This window comes from Bombus vosnesenskii, unplaced genomic scaffold, assembly GCF_011952255.1.
Source record: "Bombus vosnesenskii isolate JDL3184/JDL3185 unplaced genomic scaffold, Bvos_JDL3184-5_v1.1 scf7180000013264, whole genome shotgun sequence".
Classification (NCBI taxonomy): domain Eukaryota; kingdom Metazoa; phylum Arthropoda; class Insecta; order Hymenoptera; family Apidae; genus Bombus; species Bombus vosnesenskii.
In genome coordinates, this window is record NW_022882924.1 from 4,218,706 (window position 1) to 4,243,117 (window position 24,412).

At 46.9% G+C, this 24,412-nt stretch overlaps 1 protein-coding gene and 1 long non-coding RNA gene across 2 annotated transcripts in view; both read right to left on the bottom strand.

The window, feature by feature from the left end:
- Positions 1 to 6,359, bottom strand: part of LOC117236213 — a 43,340-nt gene extending 36,981 nt beyond the window's left edge. Inside the window, exon 1 of the long non-coding RNA XR_004493815.1 lies at positions 5,966 to 6,359. This is a non-coding gene — a long non-coding RNA (uncharacterized LOC117236213). The remainder of the gene's footprint in view (positions 1 to 5,965) is intronic.
- Positions 1 to 24,412, bottom strand: part of LOC117236020 (cysteine-rich motor neuron 1 protein-like) — a 156,151-nt gene that overhangs the window by 100,879 nt on the left and 30,860 nt on the right. The gene's annotated exons all lie outside the window — the stretch shown is intronic.

Consider the following 24,412-nt stretch of genomic DNA (forward strand, 5'->3'; position numbering starts at 1 on the left):
TGGCAATTGCTTCTCGCGGCCAATTCTTGCCTCGTCGGGTGTACGCTTCGAGGCTCCCATCTGGCCCCGTTGCTCGTTATCATCGTCTTTATCAACGACCTACCTGATATATTTCATAAGGCTAAATCTCTCCTGTTTGCGGGCTTAAGTTGTTCACGAGGATAGGCGATTACTGCAAGGCACTTGAATTACAAGATGACCTTAATAGGCTTTCAAATCGGTACACTTGCAATAAACTGTATCTAAATATACCGAAGCGTCGCGTGATGGGAATGTCGCGCACTAGCAACAAGGTTCTGTATCCGTACGATTTCTTAACGATACTCGGCTACTTAGTAGAATTCGTAAGAGGCCAAACGTATTCCGAGCATCGTCGACGGAGCAAACGGGCTCCTTGGTTTTATCTTTGGATTCTGTATGGATTTCCCGCGATCCATTCGCAATACGTCGAAAACTCTGTACAATTCGTTGATTATACCTCGCTTGGAACGTGCTTGCGTCGTATGGCCTCTCTATCGATCCACGTACGTTCGAATTATCGAAAGAACTCAACACAAATTCCTGCGATTTGTATCACGTGCGCGGTTGGTCGTCCAATTCAGAGTCGGGTCCGCGGCTATGACCCCGTACTCGGCACACTGAACACGATACAACTGCAGGACCGGAGAACGATGGCGACAACAACGATTCTCTTTTTATTTAAAATCATCAATAATCGCACTGACAGTGTTCTGTTACTTCGATTTATTAATTTTAACGATCGCTCGCGTCTTTACGCAATACTCCGGTCTTTCGGTTTGATTTTCAAGAGACTCTAACGATCTAATTGTAAAAATCGACGATCTTAAGGATTTCAACGTTGAAATATCAATTACAAAGATTTCTGAATTATAGTTTACGTTTGTCCGTTTAAAGAACTTTGATATTTTATTTTAGTCTTCGTGTATGATATAAATTTAATAATTTGAAAAACATGTCTGTGTTGAAAGATTAATTAAGGACATCGAAGTTGCCTTGAAATACTTGACGATATTTGTAAGCTAAATTATCGTAAAGAGAAGCTACCAATATACAAACTATATTACGAAATATTTTTTAAATTTACATTTAATTTTTAAATATTTTAACATTCCATTTTTTCAATTAACACAATTCCTTAAGATCCTCTCTCTCCGATCTCGCGATCTTGTCACTAAAAATACGCAACTGCGTCGAAAGTATCTCCGAACGAGACGATCTCTTCTCTGGATCTTACCGTAGATTAGGACGATCAACGTTACAGTCATTTCTTCTTTTCTTTTTGTTTTTTTTTTTTTTCTTATATATTTGTATTTTCCTCCCGTAACATATTCTCTTTTACGTTTATTCGTACCCTTCTGCTTACGTTTATTGCTCGTTACTGTAACTTTGTTTCCTTCTTTTCGCCAGAAAGCTTATGCTCGTGATTTACCAAACAAGGAACTAAATAAATTTCTTACACGGTACGTTCACGTGCTACGTCGTGGCACGCGACGCATTGGTAATACCAGCAAATTTGCGACCACCGCTAATTCCGAATTCCAATTAACGATAACCGTTATCACGGCTGACAATTTCGTTTGGCGATCCAATTAGCGTAATAGATCGTCCGATTCTGCAAACACGTTTGCTTTCGTTCGAACTTGCAAACCCTTGCGACGTATAAATACGTCGTATCGTACCACACGGATCTCGACGAAGCGGTAAATTCGGTCGATCGTTTTAATCGACGATGCTGCTCGTCGCTGTACGTTCGATAGTCCACCCCTCGTTCCTCGAACCGTTCAAACGTATCATACGTTGAATCGATCAACGAGCGATTCGTTTCCCCACTGAACGGTGATCGAGACGACTAACCGATACGCCGAATGCAACTTACTTCGTCTAATCGATGAAACTGTCTCCTTCCTATACGTTTTGCAAACAGCGTATCGTGGAAACGTTCGATCGGAATCGCGCGATCGAAGCTTCCATCGAACGGACCGCTGCGGAACGTGCAGCGATGAAAGGTATGCCGGAAATACGCGACAAGGAACAGAGACAGTGTCGCGAAGAGGACAAATCGTTTATAGGAGAATCGCGTTAGGTATTTAACGAGCTATCGCGGAATACTCGATGGTTTGGCGATGCTCGCTTTGTCAGAATGAAAAACGAGCGGTAAACCTGGTGTACTGTGCGTGAGAAACGAAGAAAAGGAGAGAAACGAAGCGGCGGGGGAAACGGATTATCGTCGACTATGACGTCGGTGAAAATAAATTGGCAGCGGGGACGCGTGTTTTCCGAGGCTGGTCGAAGAGTACCGACGGCGACCACTGGCTAACGTTTAATCGATCGTAGCGCTAGATATCGAACGCTCGAACCGGTTTTACGTGTCTCGTGCACGAGGAAATCAAACTGATAGCGTGACCATTCTAGTTACGCGATCGACCCGGAAAGGGATAGCGACGTATCGATACGCGGAATTCGACACCGGGGTAATCGATACAGAGGCCGCGCGACGAACACCTTTGCGAAAGATAATTTTTGCCAGTCGGGAAAACGGAAAAACGGTGCGGTAACCGCGAATTAAGCTCGCCTGGACGACTCGCCTGGACGACTGGCTGGATAGAAATTTCGCTGGAGCACCGATCGTTAAAAATTGCCAAGGAAAGGAGCGATTGCAAGAAAATCGCGTAAAGTTTCGCGTAAAAATGCGGAATCCAGGGTAAGCGAGCTGCGGAATATTTCGACCGGCCATTACGACAAATGGAATACGCGATTTGTCGCGACTGAATTGTCGATCGCAAGCGATCGTCGGTCGGGTGCGCGAACGCGAATAGTCGGTTTCCTCGTGCAAAGTGCCGTTATCGGAGTTCCGACCGCACCTACACACACCGTGTGAGCGCGAGATCCGTCCGTGTGTAGCGTTTTCGACTCTGACAAACCCGCATCTCCGTAGACCGCCGCGGAGAAAGGGAGACACGCGGTTGAAACCAACGGGACACCCGACAAACGCCTACGCGATGCGACGCGAAACGTATCTGCCGTTGACGGTTCGTCGATTACGCTTCCACTCGCGTAGCCGTCCGGCTCGTTGCCCATTTCCATCGACGAGCTTTAAAGAACTTGCATCCACGACGTTCTTTAAAGTTTCGTGGCGTTCTTTAAGTCGCGGCCCACGCGACCTACCGCCCACGATCCGCTTCGAACGAGCTATTATTTTCCTTGTTTTGCCAAATGGAAAACGTTCGGCCGAAACGAACGAAAGCGGCGTCCGGTTGTTCGAGCTATTTAAGCGATCTCGCGTTAGTATCGCGATAGATTACGCGGCGACCGATACGACCGGTTTATCGCCACGGTTCTCGTTTTCTTTGGATCGTGTTCGACCACGTCGTTCGAACGTCACGTGTTAACCGGAATTTGAGAAACCGCGAAACCTCGTCGGATCGTCCGGAAACGCGAAAATTTCGCTGCCGAGCTACGGTTTATCTGCGCTCGCGGAGATAACGAAAGGTCAGGAGATTTTTACGCTCGTTGCGGCTCTTCCGTCCATTTTCCTGTTCGCTCCGATACGATAAAATTATATAAACTCGAACGTGGTATTCAACGTCCGGCGAACTTTCAGTTGCCATTTTCCAGCGGTCGTCGTTAATTATTCGAAATGCAAACACTCGGCCCGACGTTTCTTCCGTTTCGCGTACTTTTCGAAATCTCACATGGTCGGAAATATCGCTCGAACAGCGAAAAGCACCGACATTCGTATCTTTGAACTGCGACGAATGAAACGGAGCGAGAACAGAGCAGATCCGACTAGGTATAAAGGAAAAGGAATTACAGAAATGGGACAGCCAGTCAGTCGTCGCGAAAAGCCACCGATATCTTCTACCTCTGCGTAAACGTTCCTTTTCTGCTCGATAACGCCGTGCGGAAAAAAGGAAAATCAATCAAGATACACATATATATACACATCTATGCACCTATGCTGGGAACGTATACAGAGTTGGAAAAAATTCTGCGTCAGACAGGATCGCTTTGACATCGATGCACTCATAGATCGGCCGCTTGGCAAAGAGAATCGGCCGGTAAGCATTCTCAAAACGATGACGTAGTCTGATAAGATAAGCGACGGGAATAAATCTCACTTACTCGATTTGTCTGCCGAATCGAAGGAGCAGAGAGGCGAGGGACCGAACGACTCGAATTAAATTTATCGACGAAAGATCGAATCGATAAACGATGTTCGAAACACGCGTGGATGTTAAAAAGTTGAGATTCTCGTGCTCTTTCGCGGCATCCAAAATATACCGACGAATCGTCGTATATTTTTCTATGCCGTTTCGAACGTTGCTTCGCGTTTTCAAACGGTTACGAAATCGTCCACATTTCGCCGTTTTCCATCGAAAATTTCGTTTCGCCGTTGGTTTACGATCGATCGTCCGGCGAAGGCCGATCGTCGCCCGAAATACTCTGCGAGACGCAACGCGATGCGACGCGGCAGTGGCGTTAAATCGATGCCACGTGCCTCGCGAAATTTTCAACCAAAATACTAGCTAGCCTCTGGCAGGCGGACCTGTGGCAACCTTTCGGTGCTCGCCTCTGCGACTTCTTTTCCTGCATTCTCGGATAACCCGCACCATATCGCTGCGTTCGCGATCGGCATATTTTGCCATTTCGCGTTCATTCGCGTCCTTTGTCCCACGGAACCTGACGGTTCGTGTCCCGATGGTAAATGTTGCAACAACACCGGACATCTTGTACCTCGTGGTAAAGCGGTTACGGTTAACGACGAGTGGCGAAATTCGCAAGTTCGGCTACGCGTCTGTCGCCTGCTTGACGAAAAGTACCGTTGCCAAGATGCACGAGACGAGTATACTGCAGCTCGAATCGCGAGTATGGTCGCGCGAATTTTCTTCTATCGGTGTACACGTACGTTCGGTATCCATCCGTGTAAACCGGTCTAAATGCGTTCTCGTGCCGAACCACGGTAACTTGCATTCGAACGTCCGCGCGTACCACTTTGCGAGAACCGTCGACGTCTACGTCAGCCGAGCCGAGACTCCGCCGCCGCAATTTCCCTAACACGTTCTAATTATTACCTAGAATTCTCGGAACCGGCGAATAATTTGCTCGCTGTCGGTGCGTGCGACGACGAGCTCTCTGCTCCATTTGCATAACGCTGACAAAGTGGTTCGAGCGCGGGTAGCCCGGCTAAAGGCTGAACGTTCTGCAATTTTACTCGACGTTCGAACGTCGCGGAAGGAAAAGACGCGCGTATTCTCGCATTTTTCGAGTCAACGGTTATGTAGGTAATTAGCGCGCGTCGATCGGCCGGCCTTCGTCGCCCGACAGCAAAGCCAGAGGAAAAACGAGCGTCGCGAGCACGCGAAGCGAGCGAAAACATCGTTTGACTCGCCCCTTCCTCCGCCCCACCATTGATTCATTCTGACCGCCACCTGTGGCTTTGCTCGTCTTTCACGGCCACCGCGAATTCCTGAGAAACTGTAGGTTGGAAAAAAGCACGGGCAACCGACACGACCGCGCCGAGCTTCGTAGTTAACGTCTCGTGAAAAATAAACATCAACTGACGACGCGATAAGCGAAGCGGTCTCCAAGGTCAACCCTGAAATTCCAGTTTAGTTCCAGGCCAACGATAAATGGGAGGGGCGCGGGACGAATTCAAATTGCACGATATCTGGCTGGCAACGAGAAAACCGCAAACTAAAATCCCTTGCACGCCCTTCCACCATAATTCTCTTGTCTTCGCGGTTCTCTCTTCTTCGTTCCTACAGTTGTTCGTAATCGTTCGAGAGAGGGGCAGAGGGAGGGAAAGAAAGGCCGCTTACTCGATGGCCTTGATCTACGCACTAGATCGTCCTTGAACGGTGGTCGCTCGTCGAGAGAACACGCGCGTCCGTTAGCGACGATCGCGGGGCACCGGCAATCTTCGGCGTGTCTACGCGCTACTTACTCGGGATATCCCTCGGAAAGAAAACATCCGATCGACGAACACCGTAGGATCCTACCGTATCGCCCATCTATCCCGTCGACCATGATAATAATCGACGCTGTATCACACTGTTTTCAACGGCTCGTACAACGTTCGAGCTTATCGATTCACCAAAACACGCGACAAACGACGTAGGCGAAATCGCGAAACGACAGCTCACGCTTTTCTTGCTCGGACGAGTAGAAGTTGGTCGACGAGCGCGGAAACGACGACGCGTCGTTATCTCGACGACCGCGAACCGAAACTCACGCGAGGCGCGAGCGAAACTGACTCGAGCCGTGACTCGGACTACGGTTTTATACGAGTGACTGGTTTCCCCCCCGACACGCTACGGCCGCGATGCGTATACACTACGCACTACAGCCAACTCGGCCCAACTCGCGAACCGTGCTAGCTTCTTCCCGTTTCGCCCTTCGTCGTCGATCTTAAATCCAACTTCTACCCACCCCCTCGCGCTGAATTTAGTTTCCATTCTACCGAAGAAAACCGTGCTGGTTGCCCGTACGCGCGAGCTTTCCCGCCCGACCGTGAAGCGAGAGAAACCGGTGTGCACTCCGTTTTCGCAGCAATTGAAAGCCAGCAGCACCCATCCGATACTCGACGCTAAGGAACGCGACGAGTGGTTTGTAACGATCGCGGCGAAAGTTGCACTGTTTACAAGCGAATTCTAGACGATTTCCAAGGGAGACCGGTGTTCTCCGCTTTGACCCTCTTTCTCCAACTCTCGTTCTTTTCTCTCTCTCCCCTACGTCTTCCTATTTTGCTTTCTAGAAATCATCGTGGCGGCAAGAAGCTAGAGAATCCATATCCTCGACCCGACAGAGACAGATCCTGCCGCTGTCAGATCCTCGCCAACATCTCGAGACTCGTAGCCCGACTAGAGCCGTAAGATAACGCGCGTCACAGACCTCCGAACGAAGGCGTCGAGTTTACTCACGGAAAATTGCCTTGGCGTGCACCCACACAGTTAGTACGTGCATCCGAGTTTATACAGACACGCAGCCGAAATCCCGTACGTACGAAAGCAGCTATGAAAATACGTGTATTATTATCGTGGCGAATACCACTGGGTAGGAAAACGTCGAATCGAAGCTCTCGAACATCTCGATGCTGTTGCATCGCCAGATATCCGCAAAGATTCGCCGAGTATGTGTGCGATACGTTTGCATTCGCGCGACGCCATCTCCGATCGACAGCGAGCATCGCGTTAAAAATCAACCGGCGCCGATAAACGGAGCAGCGTACTGTTACGATTGGCTACGTCGGTCGCGATGGTCGAACGTCGGCGATTACGCCAACGCGTGCGTGCATACGCGATGCCTGAAACCAGGCGAAGTATTAATTTCCCGACGCTGTCAGAACTCGCACGTTCTCCGTTCTCGTACCTACGTTTTTTTTTTGAGATTTAAAGTTTATTGAGTCCAAGAATGCAGTTTTAAAGAATTTTTGTAATGGTATGTTAGGCAAAGGTACCGATACGCGGCGGTACGACGTAGCCATGCTGTATTATGTGTCGGCGCTTTACATTTTTCGTTGTATGATACAATTTTTAGATTTAGGCTGCTGGGGAGCTGAGCTTTTTTATGTATTTTTTTTTTACTATTTTTTTCTGTCCTGAAAACTTGGTCGCAAAACAGGACGCTACGGTAGTTTGCTTTTTGGGTGCTGTTCTCGTACCTACGTCGTCGCGTTTGCGTGACCGCGCGTATACATAACGCGTTAGAGCTTCAACGCGTTGCGCGTAACGTAACGTGATGCAACGCGTTGTAGATCGGGGTACGTTGGTCCTCGCGTATCTTCGACGCGCAAAAGGTGGATTAACGCGCGCATCCGCTCGAGGTTTCGATGACGGTGCCGCTTGGTGGACCCTGCGCGTTTTCCCTTCTCTTTCTTCTCGTCTTCTTTCTATACGCGCGTATACACGCTTTTCCTCGCGTCGTTGCTTCTCAGCTATAGAAATCGTTCGCTGCAAAGGTGGAAGAGATTATCGGAAAGCGGAACGGTTCGAGCTGCTCGTGCCGACGTATCGCGATTATGAATTACGATCGTTAGGATACGGCGCTATGCAGATGGTCCGGATATAATTTAAGATTTAATCCGAACCGCGACGCAAGCTGCGGCTTCCACTTGGCTTAAGTCGTCCGGAGTCTTGTCTTACCTTCGGAACAAAGGCTTCTTTATGAACGGCACTTTGCTTACTCCGTTATACGTTGCTCCGCGATATCGGGACGTAGGATCCGCGACATTACCTGCACGTGTAGCGCAGGCGAATAGAAATATTTGGCGAGCGTCGACTTCGACCAAGAAATGAAATTTCCAGGCAAACTTCTCGGCCGGCGTTTTAATAAAACACGAGCAACTCTTCGACGACGGAACGACAACTTTCTATCGTTCTTCCCAACGTCTCGGAGAACTCGTCCTCGCAAGAGAACGCGCGTTTATCTTTTCATGCGTCGAGGCGTACGCGAGTAAATCTACGGAAAGAATTCGACGCGACACAGACATCTGCTCGCTTCTCGAATACGTCCGCTAAGCTTTGCTAAGCCGAAAGCGTTGTACTACGAGAACGAGAAAACAACGGAGCCGAAAAAACGAGACTCCAAGACGGAAGAAAGTAGCGCGAAAGTGGTTTCTTCGTTTCCACTTGTTCGTCCGAAGCACCGGAAAGTTTCTCGTTGCGCGTATTTCCACGCGTCCGTGGAAAAGCCAAGTGAACGAGAAATCGGAAACCGTCGTCTTCGATATTCCAGCCGATATATCCATATTGGTCGGATTAATCGTCGACTAATCCAAGTGGTTGCTCGCACGAACTGCTAATTAAAATTGAAACGCAGTTTAAGCGTATCGAGCGATACGCGTCGTCGAAACTCGGGTGACGTCGAATTCTCGTTTGTACCGCGATTTTTATAAACGACGTATTTCTATAAACAGGGCTGTGAAGTCGGCAGTCAAAATTCCCGGCGCCGATTCCGACTGTTTCTTTTTTTTTTTTTTCTCTCGTTTTTACCTCGGACTCCCACTCTGACTGCGACCCCGATTCCATTTACGATAAATTGTTAACGCGTTAATTATATGTGTACGTGTATGTTGTACGTTTGACGAACAGCGACGAACTAATTTATGCGCCATAAAATACAGATTTATCGAGGCTAGGATGACGCCGACGATATCGACGTACGAAGAACGAACAGGCTGTTTCCCCAAATCTTTACAACGATTTCTTTTATTAATTAGGAACGCGAATTCCAGTACTTTTACTTCTGCTTCCGGGAAACAAACTACGGCACGAATTTCGCTCTAAAACGTTTCAGAATTCACGGTCTCTCTTCTCTAATACGAGAAACGGTAAAGTTCAATATTTACTACTCGGTTTGGTACAACGCGACATTTCATAGGAATGCAGCTGCCGTTTTATACGACGATTACGCACATTTTGCACTTTTGCGCATCGATACGAACGCAGCGCTTTTAACATGTAAACGGTTTTATCACAACTTTCAATTATTTTCGCCACATTTTTCATTTTACGCGGAATTTGCCAACACCGAGCCACGGTCAGCGTATTTTCTTTCAACCTCGCCTCCGACTCCGATGATTTCCGATATTCGTATTCCGATTTCGACCAGACGATTTCGAATCCACGCTGTCCTGCCTGTAACGTTATCGAGCTCGTTGGAAGATCGCGTGTCGATATTTCCACCGTTTAAAATTCGCGATCGCGTAGCGAAAGGTAAAGTACGTTATCGAACGAGACGAGTAGCAGCAACGACGTTTCCGTCACGGAGATTTTTCTCGCGAACAAGATCGTTAGTAGATGGGAAACCGGTGTGCGCGTAATTTAAAACGATAGCACCAGCAGCGGCAAACCGAGTGCCGCGCGGAGAACGTGCACGGACATCGAATGGCTGTAGCTCGATATTCGTAGCGACTCGAGTAATCTCGGATTATCGGATGTCTTCCAATATCGGGCGATACTCTTAGGTAACGGAGCCAGATGATTTTTGTGCGCCGAGGAAATTGCGTCGGTCGGAGAAAGCCGGGGATGCTGGGTGAAAAATTACGAACGTTCGCCAGGCGGTGAAGTCGAACGCGATCCAAGGATTTTTTGGTCTGTACGAGCCACGCGCCTGATAAATAAACGAAGTGTGCTCGGATCGTAGCAGAGATCCGAGGTGCGGAAGTTTAGACTGTAGCGGGAAATTTACGCAGCGTTGGGACACGAAGAGCGAGCGGGAAACGAGCGAGGAACGAGAGTGACGCGCGTTCGAAATTCAAAGGTAGTTGGCCCTTGGATTCGGCCGGTGCGGTTGCATCGTTTCGCGAGGGACATTTACGAACGAGCATCGATTTGCAAAGCCAACCGGGTCGACCGCTGCCGGTCGACCAAAAGCTATTTCACTTTGTGATTTCGAAAACCGCAACGCCGCTCGCCAACTTTCAAGTTTTCGAGTCAAGTTTTGCTTTGTAAAACGAACGCTATGTTTCACCGATCACCTCCGCCGATGTCCATCGTCGTTCGTTCTCATTGACGTTTCGCAAATATTACGTATTCGTGGCACACGGAAAGCGAAGTTTCTATCAATTTGTCGGTAACATTGGTTTCCGATAAAACTAAATTTAACCGGCTATGGATTAAAATTACACGATAAAACGCGAATACGTGTTTTATCGACTTTTTAATTTGCCTCTCGATTAAACTTTTATTTTCTCCAGCGCGCGGATCGTTCGCGCTATTTCCTCGCGGTCTTTCGGTCAAAATTTAATCGCTCCACCGGACCACCGACCGAAAGATTTAAGGTAATGGCGGAAAAGAGCTGGCCATTGCTTATAACGAAATATTAAACCGACCGCGATCCACCTTCCACCTCGTCGCTAAATTTATCAACAATTTTCGAAAATGTTATTCCAACGCGTATCCTTCGGGCTGCGAGTTGTGTATTTAGGTATCCAGACGATGCAAGAATGCCAAACAACAAACTACATACCGGTTTTGCGTGCTCGTGTCGTACAGTCGTGAGCGTCGACCGAACGAAAATACGCAGAAACGGACGAAGAAACGATCGCGTTTTCGTCCCGGCGCCGCGTTCGTCAGAGCTTTCTGTTTATGTACCTTCCAACCGTCCCACGCCATACCGCATTTCCTCGCTACGATCCAATAATAGGCGAATACTTCGAGAGAATGACGAACGCCTATTTAACTCTCCGTAAACGCGCCTTTCTCTCGTCTACGCTGACTGGCATAGGCGGTCTACGCTCGCCGCACGATGTACGGAGACTATCGTCGTTTGTCCACCAAAAGTGGACAACCATGCGAACGTGCTGGACGTTTACCAGCGATTTGAAATCGGTGCAAGATCGCCTGACTTTTTCCACGCTTCCCCGAAACCCGTAATCTCGAGCACTCGCACGCTCCTAATGTCCACATCTGCTCGGTGTTTCCAGCTATGTTTTCCAGCGTAATTGCTGTCGCGATCAATCGACCACACTGTATTAGGTTGTCCGAAAAGTGTCGTTCTTCCATAGACACGTCTTTTATAGCAACGCATTTTTATACAAATATGAAAACTAATCCGTCGATTTTTATCTTGACAGGACAACATGGATCAGACGTAATTGGTTAAAATAATACAAAACGGAAAATGTGCTTCCATTATTTCCTTATAAAACGAAAAATCTTTTCGGACGACCTAATACGTTGTATCGTTTAATTCGCGGAAGAAACAACGAACTATTAAACTATCGCGGAGATTTTTAGTTAGTTTGGAAGCTTATCGGTAAATTTTTACGTATCTGAATTTTACGTAGGAGAATTTGAAAGTACAAAGAAACAATTACGCCAGGTGCAGCCGTCGACGAGTCTTGCTGTTCTCTATCGACGTAATTACCAAGAACCTTTGTATGTAACCGCTTCTCCGTACTTGACACCTGAGGTCCAGGCGAGAGAACGCCAACCCTGTTGCCTGATATCGGCAGCCGTCGAAGGAAAAGTTGCAGTGGACAGAGTATGAAAGAGCCTGTATCGCCGACAACGAGCTTCGCGCCTTATTCTTCCCCTTACGAAATCACTGACGCGTTACTACTTCCATCGCGTTATCAATTCTTCGCGTTGCTGTTGTGTCGTATTAGTATGTGGCGGCAAAGTATATCGCCGAGGCGAAGTGCCTAATGAGCCATCGATATCCTAACGATCCTTCCGCCGAATGTTCGAGAAGAACGCGTGGGGATATTGACGAGCGACAAAGAGAAAAGAATCGAATCTGCGAGACAATTAGGTTTGGACCAGGAAGCGATAAAGTCGAGTTGTAACCGCGCGGTGAAATTGACTAGCGAAATAGTGAGCAATACGCGACGCGATCAAAAGAAGATGTTTCTTAATAAAACACCGAGGTCAATTTATTTTGACCTCGTAAACACATTTTTAATTTTTCCATCGACACAACGATCTGCAGTGAGGTCCGTTATAACGTGCCGCACGCGTACCGAGCGAAAATTCAAATTCGATTTTCTCGAAAACAAAGTCTCGAACGAAAAATTTGTATTGTATGTTTTCGACTTCTTTTTTCGCGTAGAATCACCCCCTTTCCGTTTATACCACCGGTTACCTACCATCTTGTATATACTATGGCATATAAATTTCTAACATTACATCGATTTCGCGTACTTTTATAAGCTTTCCGATCTAAAGTATCGTTGATAGTTGGCCGTTCTATTCGTTTCGTAATCGCATTACATTTCGCTAGGAAGACAAGCAGAAATTATAGAGTCGGTGGTGGGGGATCTGAATTATGAAGAGAACCGCGGCCTGAGTCTTGGACGGTACAGCGGCGAGGACGCGCGCTCTCGAAAGCCATTCGTTAGCCAGGAACCCGCGCCTTTGTTAGTTCCCTTTTTGTTAAATTTAGTTTTCGTAATATGTGGCTCAATGCCGAAGACGCGACGCGCAGTATAACGTACCCTTGGCACGAAAACTCGTGCAGCGTGCAAAAAACCTATTGTCATATACGAGCCAAATTTGCACCGACAAAAATACACGAAATCGACGAACAATTCCGTTTTGTACTTTCCAGAACATTCTATCAATTCTCTTAGTATTATACATATCTGACGTAGGAGCGCATGATTTGAAAGTATGTAGGTAGTTACCGCAACAAAGAGAGAGAGAGAGAAAGAAAAGTAAATGTTCGAACATCATCTGTCTTTGCGTTTCCTGTTTGGTTACGGAGACTTTTCGCGCTGTCGCAGACCGCTACTCTCCAGGATTCGTAAAGCCAGCCAGGATAATCGTCACGCCTATCATAGAGAAGGTGGAATCTCTGCAGACGACCGTCACGTCGGAGATCCACGCGGTACCGTCTTCTCCGATCCGGTGGGAACTGCAACCGATCGACGCACGCCCGAGCCTACGCGCTCTCCAGGATTTTTACGTAAAGGATCCGGCGTTCGACGTGAACCTGACGGCGACGCGAAGCCGTGCTACGCGGCTATTAGTAGGCAACTACCGGTCTGATCGAGCTGCAAGATCGGCGTACGCGCGTGTCGACGCGTGCCCGATTTTAGACGTAGGGCGAAAGCGCCTCGTGGTCGAAAAATCGCGAAACCGTAACGTCCGTGAGGAAATCACCGCCAGATAATTGTACGACCGGTACGAAGACGGCACGTGACCTTCTTACTCAGAAAAATGTGAAACTGCGCAACGATCCGCGGTCTAGTTATCGGCGTAGAAACGACGATCTCTTTGCGGACATACATTGCGATCTCTTTGCATCCAGAAGACGTCTCCGGATTTAGGAATTTCGTAAGGATGTCAGAGAGCGATTTCGAAATGTTCGCGCAGAAAGTTGCTCCGAAAATAGAGAGAAACGCGTGAATCGTTGCCGAACCGTTGGCGTTGTCGAACCGTTACCAACGAAAAAGAAAATCGAAGCAAAACGAGCCTGTCAGCGAAAAGACGATTAACCGGAGCTGCGTGTTGCCCGTTTACACGTTCATCCAACGTTTGCTCGCGGACGTCGAAAAGGAAATACTTGTCCACGGACTCGCCTTCTACCTCCGGTTATTTCCAGATTTTTCCTGGTACAATGTACGCGTATCGACTGCGGACGATCGTCTGTCCTGACTCTCTTCGGATTTGAATTTTCTCTCCCGTTGTTCGCGGAACACGAGTCTGCGAACGAGTATCCGTCAGCGTAGATCGGACTCGGCCGCTGCAGCTAAACTTCAACGATGTTCACGACGATAAAATCGCTTGCCTAAATATCGTGGCGATTTGTCGAAAAGAACGAACGAAATAGAATAAATATCGTCTAGACTGGTAGTTGGAACTATCTAGAAAAAAGCTTCATAGACGGACAAATTAAGTCGTGTGCGTGGAAGAGTTGCGCTGGAAATTGCCATTTCCGTGGGAAACGGGAATCTCATACGCGTTCGCCGTGTTCGAAGGACGATTCCTTCTCCCCTGAAAGCTGGCGGCAGACGGTCTTCGAGATTCGCTTCTTCCTTCGCATTCCTGCGAGTCACTCATCGATTTCCACGGTACGTGACAAGATCGGTCAACCGTGAGTACTTTCAGGATTCCAACAGATCCAAACTTTTCCTCTTTATCTTTGCTTTCCAGCAACCATGTTCTGCGACTGGATTGTCTCGTTCCCTGGTTGAACAAAGAACTTGATTTCGATCTTCCATCATAACCTACGTATACACCGTTGCGCGAAAGGAATGCCAACTCTTTTTTCGCCCATACGATCCAATTTGTACTTTCGAATATTCTCGCTCGGATACACGTAAGAAGCGTAAAAATCTTACGAACAAATAAACTGGAAAGAGAGAAACGAGATAGTATTTTACGCTCCGTACTCTCAGGCTGCGTGGATAGAGTTCTAGACTCGGCTGGTATTTTGACGAGAGAAGTTGACGTGAGCGTTTCGATACGTGGGGAAACACAGGGAAAGAGAAAGGCGGACTTGCAGAAACCACGAAATTTGTAGTCAGTCGGAGGTTCCGTAACGGTGGGAGCAACTACGCGAAGGCACGCCAAACACTCGAAAATGGTTTAGCAAGATACGGTAGATAAGTTGGAGGGCGAAGCTCGTCGACACCTTCCGGCCCGATTTTCCGACATCTCGCCGCATTCCCTCTCTCGTTGTTCCGAAACTCGCTAATACCAACCGGTCGGTCGTTACACGCCCCTTTGCATCCGGCTTCGTCTCTCGTTTCATCGTCGATTACGCGCTTCCGCGTGGAAGTGAAGACGGTTAAGTTAGCGGGAAAGCGCGATAAGCAACGATTCGATCGTTTCTCTCGGGAACGAAGAGCGCTCGCGGTTGTCGGCGAGTTTGGTAAAAAGCAAGCGGCGACGAGGCAAGAATGCGCCGACTAAGGAGAATTTGAAATATTTACGTCCGGCGCGCGCTCCGTGCTTCGAGATAAGAACGTTTGCTCGCGAAACACTTGCACGACATCGGTAAACAAAATGTTGTACTTAAAGGTGAAACGTTGGCGTCGTTCTCGCGGAAGCTGCCCTCCGGCTCGATGCTTGGCTCGCAAACTGCAAACACGTCCCGGCCAAGAATCGATCGGTCGAACCAAATCCTAATCGGCGAATCGAAACGAACGAATCTTGGCCGAGATTTTCGACTCTGGCGAAGAAGAAACGTAACGTTCTTGGAGAAGTTGCAATCGCACGGGCTAGGGCAAACATCGGGAACCCGGTGAATCACGAAACGATGGTAGGTATCGTGATAGGGGAGGATAGCTCGTCGGGATACGGAAAGCGAAGCAGCGAGCCCAGTGTCGGGTCATAGAAGGATCAGGTCGAATGGATGCTCTTAGTGATTACATTTGCAAGTCAAATGAGCTAGTCGACAAGATGCTACGTATACTTATATACATAGAAAGGACAGCTATCAGAAAAGGGTCAAAGGACCAGGACGGAGACCAGCGGCGCGGCACGGCGAAGGCTAAGACGGGATGAAAAAATGAAGGGATATCGGTCGACCGAACTTCCTTCGCCTTGAAAAGCGTCTGAAACGTCCTCGTGAAGAGGCCAGAATCGTGGAGCACGGTGAATGGAAAGGGGCGCGGGCGGTGAAGAGAAAAGACGGAGGGGGAAGAACCTTCATTTCGCGAGAGGGCGAAATTGGGTATGGAAAACGAAACGAATCGTCGAAGAGAATGTGTCACGGTTCTCTCGTTCTCCCTTCGTCTACCTCTCACTTTCCCCTCTCCTCTTAGAATTCGTGGAAAAGAAAGAAAAGTCGCGCGGGCTAAGTAACGACGAAGGGGGAGTGCGGATCGGAGAAAAAGTTGGGAAACGATGGAGAACGTGCGAAGAGGGGACGCAGAGAGAGAGAGAGAGAGACAGAGAATCGACCGGGAATGCCGGCGAAATGACTTGGTAGGTTTATCCTGGACTAGCTTCATTTTCAGCTCTCGTCTGAATATAAAAGACAATTTAATTATAGAAGGATTTCCAAAGGCGAGTCGGCTTTTCGTTCTTTCACGCTCCTCGTTTCCCCGTGCTTCGTTTTATCCCTTTATCCGTCGACTCTGCAACCATCTCGTAAAACGGACCGGAGCACAATAAACGGGACTAAAAGTTGAAAGGTAAAAATCTTCAGATTACCGAGCCTAAGCTAATCTCGATAATTTTGTCGTCGTTGTTGACGCGACGCGATCCGTTATCGGAAAGGACGCGGTTCGATTCGATCCAGGAAAACGGTAGATTTTCATAAAAACGCGACTCGTTTCGCCGAGAGCGCTGGATCGGCGATCTATGCGCGTCGGTCAAAATGGGAAAAAAGTTCGAGTCGGATACGAAACGAGAACCGTCACAAGGAAACTGCAATTCGGTCGATATAGCGCGTACTTTGGCGCTTATGCATTATGCAGCCAGATGAGTCTAAACTATTCCGTCTGACGATTTACTCGCGGAAGAAGCATCGACGACAGAGCTTAATCCGGGTGAATCGCGACGTTGGAAAAGTCGAACGTTATCGCGTCGGGTGACGTTTAACGCAAAATCGAGCTACACTATTATGTAATTCGCTGAAAAGCGTCGTAAACTGTCCATAAAGTTACTACGCCGCGTAACGTCGATTGTTTCGTTCGTGTTGAATCGAACCGAAGTTAAACACGTCCAGCAGAAAAGCCAGTAAAACGGAATTAAATGCATTCGATATATGTGTGTAATTTGCAAAAGACGATTGTCCGCGCTGAAGCGGCTCCGGAAAGCGTTTCGAATCCGCGTCTCTGCGATTCATTCGCGACTCGACCTCTTTTTCTCTCCGAATGGCGCATAACCTCGCGTGTTTTCTTTTCCGGTGAAAACGACGCATAATACTGGAAGGTGGAGCCGATACGAACATCGCGTGACGTCCGCGCCTCGTTCTCGTTCGTCGTCGATTTAATTAACGCAACGCTGAAACGCGCTCGTTTCAAAGCCGCCGGCAAACGAAATTCGAACCATCTACCCGAATTGGTAAATTCGCTCCACTTAAAGACGTTGTCGTACAGTTTTTCGATAATCTCCGAAAATTTGAGCAGATACCGTAGGAGTTTAAAGATCGCGTTCGCGTTTTAGCGTTGTAACGACCAAGTATTTAACTATCGACACACGTCGGTATCAGGTAACTGTACGGTTCTTTCGTTCGTGGCAAATTCGCTCTAAGCTCGTAACTTGCTGCTCTATCGGACTTTGGCACGAAATCTTTGTACGAATCGAACGTGAAAATATTTCGGGCGATCCATACTCGTCGGCAGAGAGGCGGAAGAGAGCGCGGTCGTGTGCAAACTCAGTCGAACGGCGCGTCAAAGGCGTGTCACGCGTATGCATCGTGCAAGATGCAACGGATACCGAATCAACGAGAAATAATTGGCGTGGCTGCATCGTGATCACGGTTACGTAGATAGCGGCGTAAGAAATTTCGTCTGATTTTCGCGTTATATAATCGTGATAATTAACGAATGGCAGGCATGCGACGATGCGCGCAATTAAAACACCGTTTACTTGACAAATCGTTCGCGCGTACAGTTTCCTGCCGTTTTCTACCATTTCCTAGCGTTTTCTATTGGGTTGGCAACCAAGTGACTGCGGACTTTGTCAATACCATCTAATGACAAAATCCGCAATCATTTAATTGCCAACCGAATATTTACAGGCTGCGTCTAGCAGAAGGATAAAAGTTAGCAGACGCGTTCTATTTAAATGCGACAGCCAGCAACATCGATTTCAACCTGTTCTCGGTGCAATACCGTCTTTATTAGCGCGAGTTACTCGATACCCGATAAAAAAATAAATACGCGATATTTTTATGGGAAACGCGTAGACGTCTGTTTCGGTTAAAGCGAATTCCAGCTTTATGAAATAATCATGGGAGGCAAGAGCGTGGGATCACGCCAACGCTCGGCCTCGAGCCAAACGAATTTGCATCGTTATTTCTCTTTCGGTCAATGGCAAAATTAGGCAACGAAAGACCGACGAGAATCGATTTATTCGCTGCTATATCGTGGCTGGTTTATCGGCTCGAGTTCGCGATCTGCCGTTCGAGTGTACGTAGCGGATTTCGCGAGAGATTGTTAAACACGAATTCTAACAACGGGAGAAATCCGTCTAAAGGGTGGGGTAGGAGTTCAATTTGGCTGTGCGAAGCGTACGTTCGAGCGTGGATTAGTTTCCATGGGGAATCACGGCGACATCGAAACAGAGAACGTTATTAGACATCTGTCGTAGACGAAGTGCCGTTTGTGTCCGAAAGAGAGCAGACGGAAGAAAAGAGACCGAGAGAGAGAGAGAGAGAGAGAGAGAGAAAGAGATATTAGAGAGATCTCGGACGTAGCTGTAGAATGGTCGTGGTGTCATTTACATATAAATTGCCCACCTAAAATCATACTGGCGTTTAATTTTCCGCTTGCAAGCCGGCTATGCACCGCCATACTCTGTAGCGTCCTACCACTTTGGTGCTTTTAAATTGCCGTAACGTATTATCTCTCTGGTTTGATCGCGCTTAAATCACACTCGCCATCAGCATATTCGTCTGGTCGGTACGCAAGCACGCACAAGTAGTATATACGTAAAGACGAGTTTAAATTTTGATAAGATAAGAAACGTTAATATACGCTGAATTCCCCAGATTAAGTAAGATTAAATCGCAGAGAATAGGGAGAGAACGGGAAGTCGTAATTTCACCGAGCGATCCCCTTACTTTTTTTTTTGTTATGTTCACCCTTCGAACTCGTTACATCGTCCCCTGTCGGTGGCTTCTATTTACACAAACGGCGACTTCGAGTACCCTGGTATCTTCGAGCGCCGCTTATCGTACGTTAAAAGGCGAGTAAAGCCGAATTTACGCCGTTTCACCGTCCATGATTCATCGAGAAACGTGGCATTCGTTCTCGTCCGATCCTTCAAAGGGAACTGTGCGTAGACTCGGCTTTACTCGCCGCTTCGTTAAACTACCGGCCGTAAGGTCGTGCAGACTGCTCGTTCGAATCTTTATTTGTATGGGACCGCGAAGTAATAAACGACGTGGCAAAGCGACGTGCAAGTAACGCAAACTCGTGTGGAAGAGGGCTATCGTACCGTCGCGTTCCAAATCTATTTTCATTGCGATACGATCGATACGCCGTGCGACAGCGATTGGGTTTCAGGGGGAAGCGTTGTCGAACGGGAAAGAGTGCGAGCGGGAAATTAATCGATAACGAAGGGAAGCGTTCCGTGAAAGAAAAATGAACTCGAGAAGTAAATAGAAGAAATAAAAAAAAAAAAAAAAGAACAAGAAAAGAGGAAAATTGAGAAAAGGAAAGGAGAAACAGGCGAAAAGTAAGAAAACTGACGGATCGAAGGGAGCCGCCGCGCCGTAAAATTACACGTAACAACGCGGCAGACGACAATGTCTCGACGAATCCTCGCAGACTACGGCGGAATAATCAAGCTTGGCCTTGCGCGTTCGTGGAAATTGCAGAAATGCCTCTAGCTGTGCTTGTATATTTCATATTTTACGATGTGTACGCAAGTCCATCGTGAGAGCAAATAGAGAGGAGGGAAGAGGGCGAGGGGGCTAGACGGTGAAGGAGATGCAAGAGGAAAAGCTGAAACTTCCTGCGGTGCGTTCTACCGGAGGGCAAACCCGGTACGGTGCATTAACCGGGCATTTACGTGTAGGTAAGCCGTGTAGCGTGCAAATGCATGCCGACAGATCGTTGTAGTCACGGTCGTTTTTGCACTTCGCGTTACCCATCGTAACTCGGCGCTAATTTTTTCACTGAAATCGGTCGAACCGATGACAGCAAAAAGGTCACGCTGGTAAAGCATTAATGACACGTTTCACCGGTAGATCATCGACGTGACGTTATTTTTAACTTTATCGTTCGACCGGAAGGTTAATTCCCGTGCTTCCGGATATACGAATACGCGTTCCTGATATTCGCGACGAAACGTGTGGCCTCGATTCTATTATCTTTTCCAGTTGTACGTACACGTGAAAACAGTATATATACATATACACACGTATCGCGTACACGATATTCGTATAATATAGAAAATTGATATCGCCAAGCGTAAGCTTTATTTTTAATGTGGCTCATTCGGTTTATTGCTTGACCCAATTAATTCCGGCAGTCGGAATTTATCGACAAAACGTCAGTCGCGCAATTTGAAATCTCATTTCAGATTTATAACGTTAGCGAACCAACATTTACAACTAAATACCCGAGAATCCAGAGACATAATGCTACGAACGAGGCTGCAATCGTTCGATCACCGTTGCTGAACAAATCGTTCGACCGTCGGTGAGAGACGCGAGGTAAAAGCGGTGCAACCGGCTGCTATTCACGCCAACCCGTATCGCGATATCTTTGAAGCCGCTGTTACTCTCCTCGTCGCGATAATGACGATAGCATCGTGATAATTTTGTCGCGAGACATCGCTAACGATGCCGTCTCTCTCTTCCTCGCGGAAGAGAACCCGACGAAAAGAGATCGATAACGGTAAAACGCAAAGATAATAAAGAAACGGTACGGAACGAAAAGAAAAGGATAGGAATGAAATTTATCGAGATTCTCGGCTTGTGGCGAGCGTTGTCAAAATTGAATTTTCCTACGTTAGAGAGAGAGATGAGAAGGAAAAGAAGAAACAGAGAATCGGAGGAGGGAAAAGGGCGAAAGGAAGGCCACGGATACAGCGGCTGTTCCATCGTTATTTATGTCCTCGACGTACAACGCGGCACAGGCGTTCTCGATATACAATAGAAATTTGTTCGGGCAGACGTGTCGAGCAACCGGAATAAGATAGAAAAAAGAAAAAGGGAAGTAAAAATAAAGAAGGCGGGGATAGAGAAGGTTCGAACACCGCATCGCGGCGAAACGTTTTCGGATTCGACGGAGTATTCCAGGAGCGCGAAAAGTGATTTGGAGGAGGTGTTCCTGCGGAACGAGTCAAAGGGAAGAAAAGCTAGGAGAAGGAAACACCGGGGTTAGATTGATTGCCCCTTTCACCCTCGCCTGCTTCAAGGCCGGACTATAGATACATTCACCGAGCAGACAGCGCGCCATTTCTGACTCGATATCGGATCCCATGTTCGCTAGCGATTTCGACTTGCGTTTTCCGCGACTCCGATATTATTCTTCCTTCGTCTGTCAGTCGGACACGAGAAATGGAAGAACAACGCGTTCGATTCCTATATTCCTCTTTCCTCGCATCTCTTTTGTATTCGTAGAATTACGATCGAGTCCACCCTTAATGCCGATCGACGTAATTACCTCTCGAAGTAAACTACGAATGCGCAGGGCTAATTCGATGCGTTCGTCTCGATAGTCGATGAACCGATTAACTGAATTATCGGCAGCCCATTAACCGAGAACCGTCCGACTTTCCCTAATGCACTTACATTGAAAACGTGCTTTACATTCGAAACCTGTGTGAATTCCTTTCGCGCGATTCCCATAAATTTATTCGGCTACGCCTCCACCATCCCACGCCACGGTGAAGATTACCATCGGGAATGGAATTACGTGCAGCTACCGAAAGAGCTTTTCACCAACGGATGCAAATATGAATAAGAGCGCGACGTCTGAGTCTTTTTCGACTTTTTGCTCGGCTGTTCCGGCTCGTGCAACCGTGGACGGTGCGCCGACAACGGTAACACGTGGTAGTTTATAACTAAAAATTATCGCGATATACTTACACGGTAAGCTACTTATGTGTCTACCTCGATGGCCGTACGAACACGAGAAGTTCCTTGTATTCAGAAATTTGACGACCCGCGTCGTTTCGTTTCTCCTTCTTAGGTTATTTCGCGTGGAAATAAGATGGGAAATCGAACGTTGGAAATGCGGCATGCGACTTACGACCAGCTTTGTCCCTTCTCGAGTACCGCTATCTGTCGGTTTTCAGTCCTTTTTCGATCCCATTGAAAGAAGGAGGATGACCGGCAAACGTCAAATTTATAACCCTTCAAAAACCTAAAATTCTGATAAGACATCGTTCTATAGATCGTAAGATACCGTGCAAGTGCCATAACTTATGGCAAATGTGATGGGAAAGTTGTAAACAACGTAGACGAGATTCACGGTACCCCGAAAAACGAATTGAAACTCTCCGACTTTGAACGATCGTAACTTCGAAATGAATACGCGAAATTGCAAATATTCGAAGGCTATTTTTTAAAGGAAAGTCGATATTTTTGTAGCGTGTTAAAACATACTGCCCAGATTGTTTATCGGTAAAAATGAAACTCCACGAATTAAGGTAAAATATCGCCATACGAGTATTCGTTTATCATTAGGTATACTATAAGTTACTTCTAAATACGACAATACGATATAAATATATATTATATTGTATATTGTTACGATAATTCTTCGTATTCGATACATTCCACTTCGTTTCAGAAGTAACAATATATATTTATGCATGTTGCAACAATAATTCTTCCTACCATACATTTCATATATAAATTCGATACATTTTATATATATATTGTTACGATAATTCTTCGTATTCGATACATTCCATTTCGTTTCAGAAGTATATAGTATACGATATAGTATATTCCGTCCTTCTTTTCTTCGGAAAATAGTTTTTCGATAAAATCTATTTGTGACCTTGACGTGTCGTACAATAGCACAATTTCCTTCAATTTCTTTCCTGTCCTTATCGCGTACAAGTTGTTGCAACAATTGCAAACCAGGAATTAATAAACAGTCGAAGAATCCTTACGCTCTTCTAGACTTCTGCGTCTCCTTCGCGTTATCCTGCCTGGATCGTGTCTGGATTATCTGGTCACTCGCTACCAAGAAATTTTGTAATCTCTTCGACAGAGAGTTCAACATCGAGAACTCTCGACTACGAAACTCACTGTCCTCTTGCAAACCATCATCACGATTACGTCGCAATTATGAATACTTTTAACATAAAAGCTTTCCAACAGCTCACAACTATTAGCTAACTTTTCCTCCTTCGCAATACTATAAATAATAAAATCAATAGCCCTCGTTTGTTAGGCTTGATCAACTTTAACTTGCCCTGCCGCTCTATCGGACACGTGTCCTTATTTTATGTACCGGCTTCTAAATCCAAATTCGATCACACCGATACGATTGTTAGAATATGCAGTACCGCGAATGAGTACGCGGATCGAGTAGACGACTTATTCGTCGATTTCCTATCGCTACGATAGAACGTAAGAAGATCTCATCGAACACGTTTTAAACTTACGTATACGTTGCTGAATTATTAATCGCGCGTATACGAGTACACTTGTCTAAATTTTGCATAACAGTACTCGGTATTATTCGCGTCTCAACGCCGATGTATTTTGTATCGTGCATTATTTTACGCGCAAGGGCCCAGGTCCGTAAATAGAATTAAATTTAAATCATCGTTAACGTACGATGAATTATTAGAATTTCAGGTGCCCGAAGGCTTGTAAATTCGCTACTTTCTCGCCGTCCTTCTTCGCTTCTACGATTTTAATCTATCTGCTTCGCGCTTCTGTTTCGATAACGAAAGTTGTAACAGAACGTTCCCTTGCAGGAAATTCGCGTTTTAATTGCGTTCGCTCGATCGTCCTATCTATTTAAGAGCGCGCGTTCAAACCATTGTTGCTATGCTAGTAATGTTTAACGCAAAGTTTGTACATCCCATTTTCGTAATAGCCGGCTGGCCGTAAAATTAGCGATCGATATTGGTCGGGTACAAACGTAATGGAACCGATATAAACTGCATATAAACTCTTTACGAATCATCGAATCTATTCGTAACAGGATAATTAGATGAACGAAGTAACTGGCGTGAGGCGTTTGAACAGGAATTTTGGAACGCGACAGTACGTGTTCTCGTTGAGCGGCAAGCAATGATTCGTTAGCTTTCAATGGCAGTCATTTCGTGAGTGTCGGACGCTCTTGTTTCAGAGA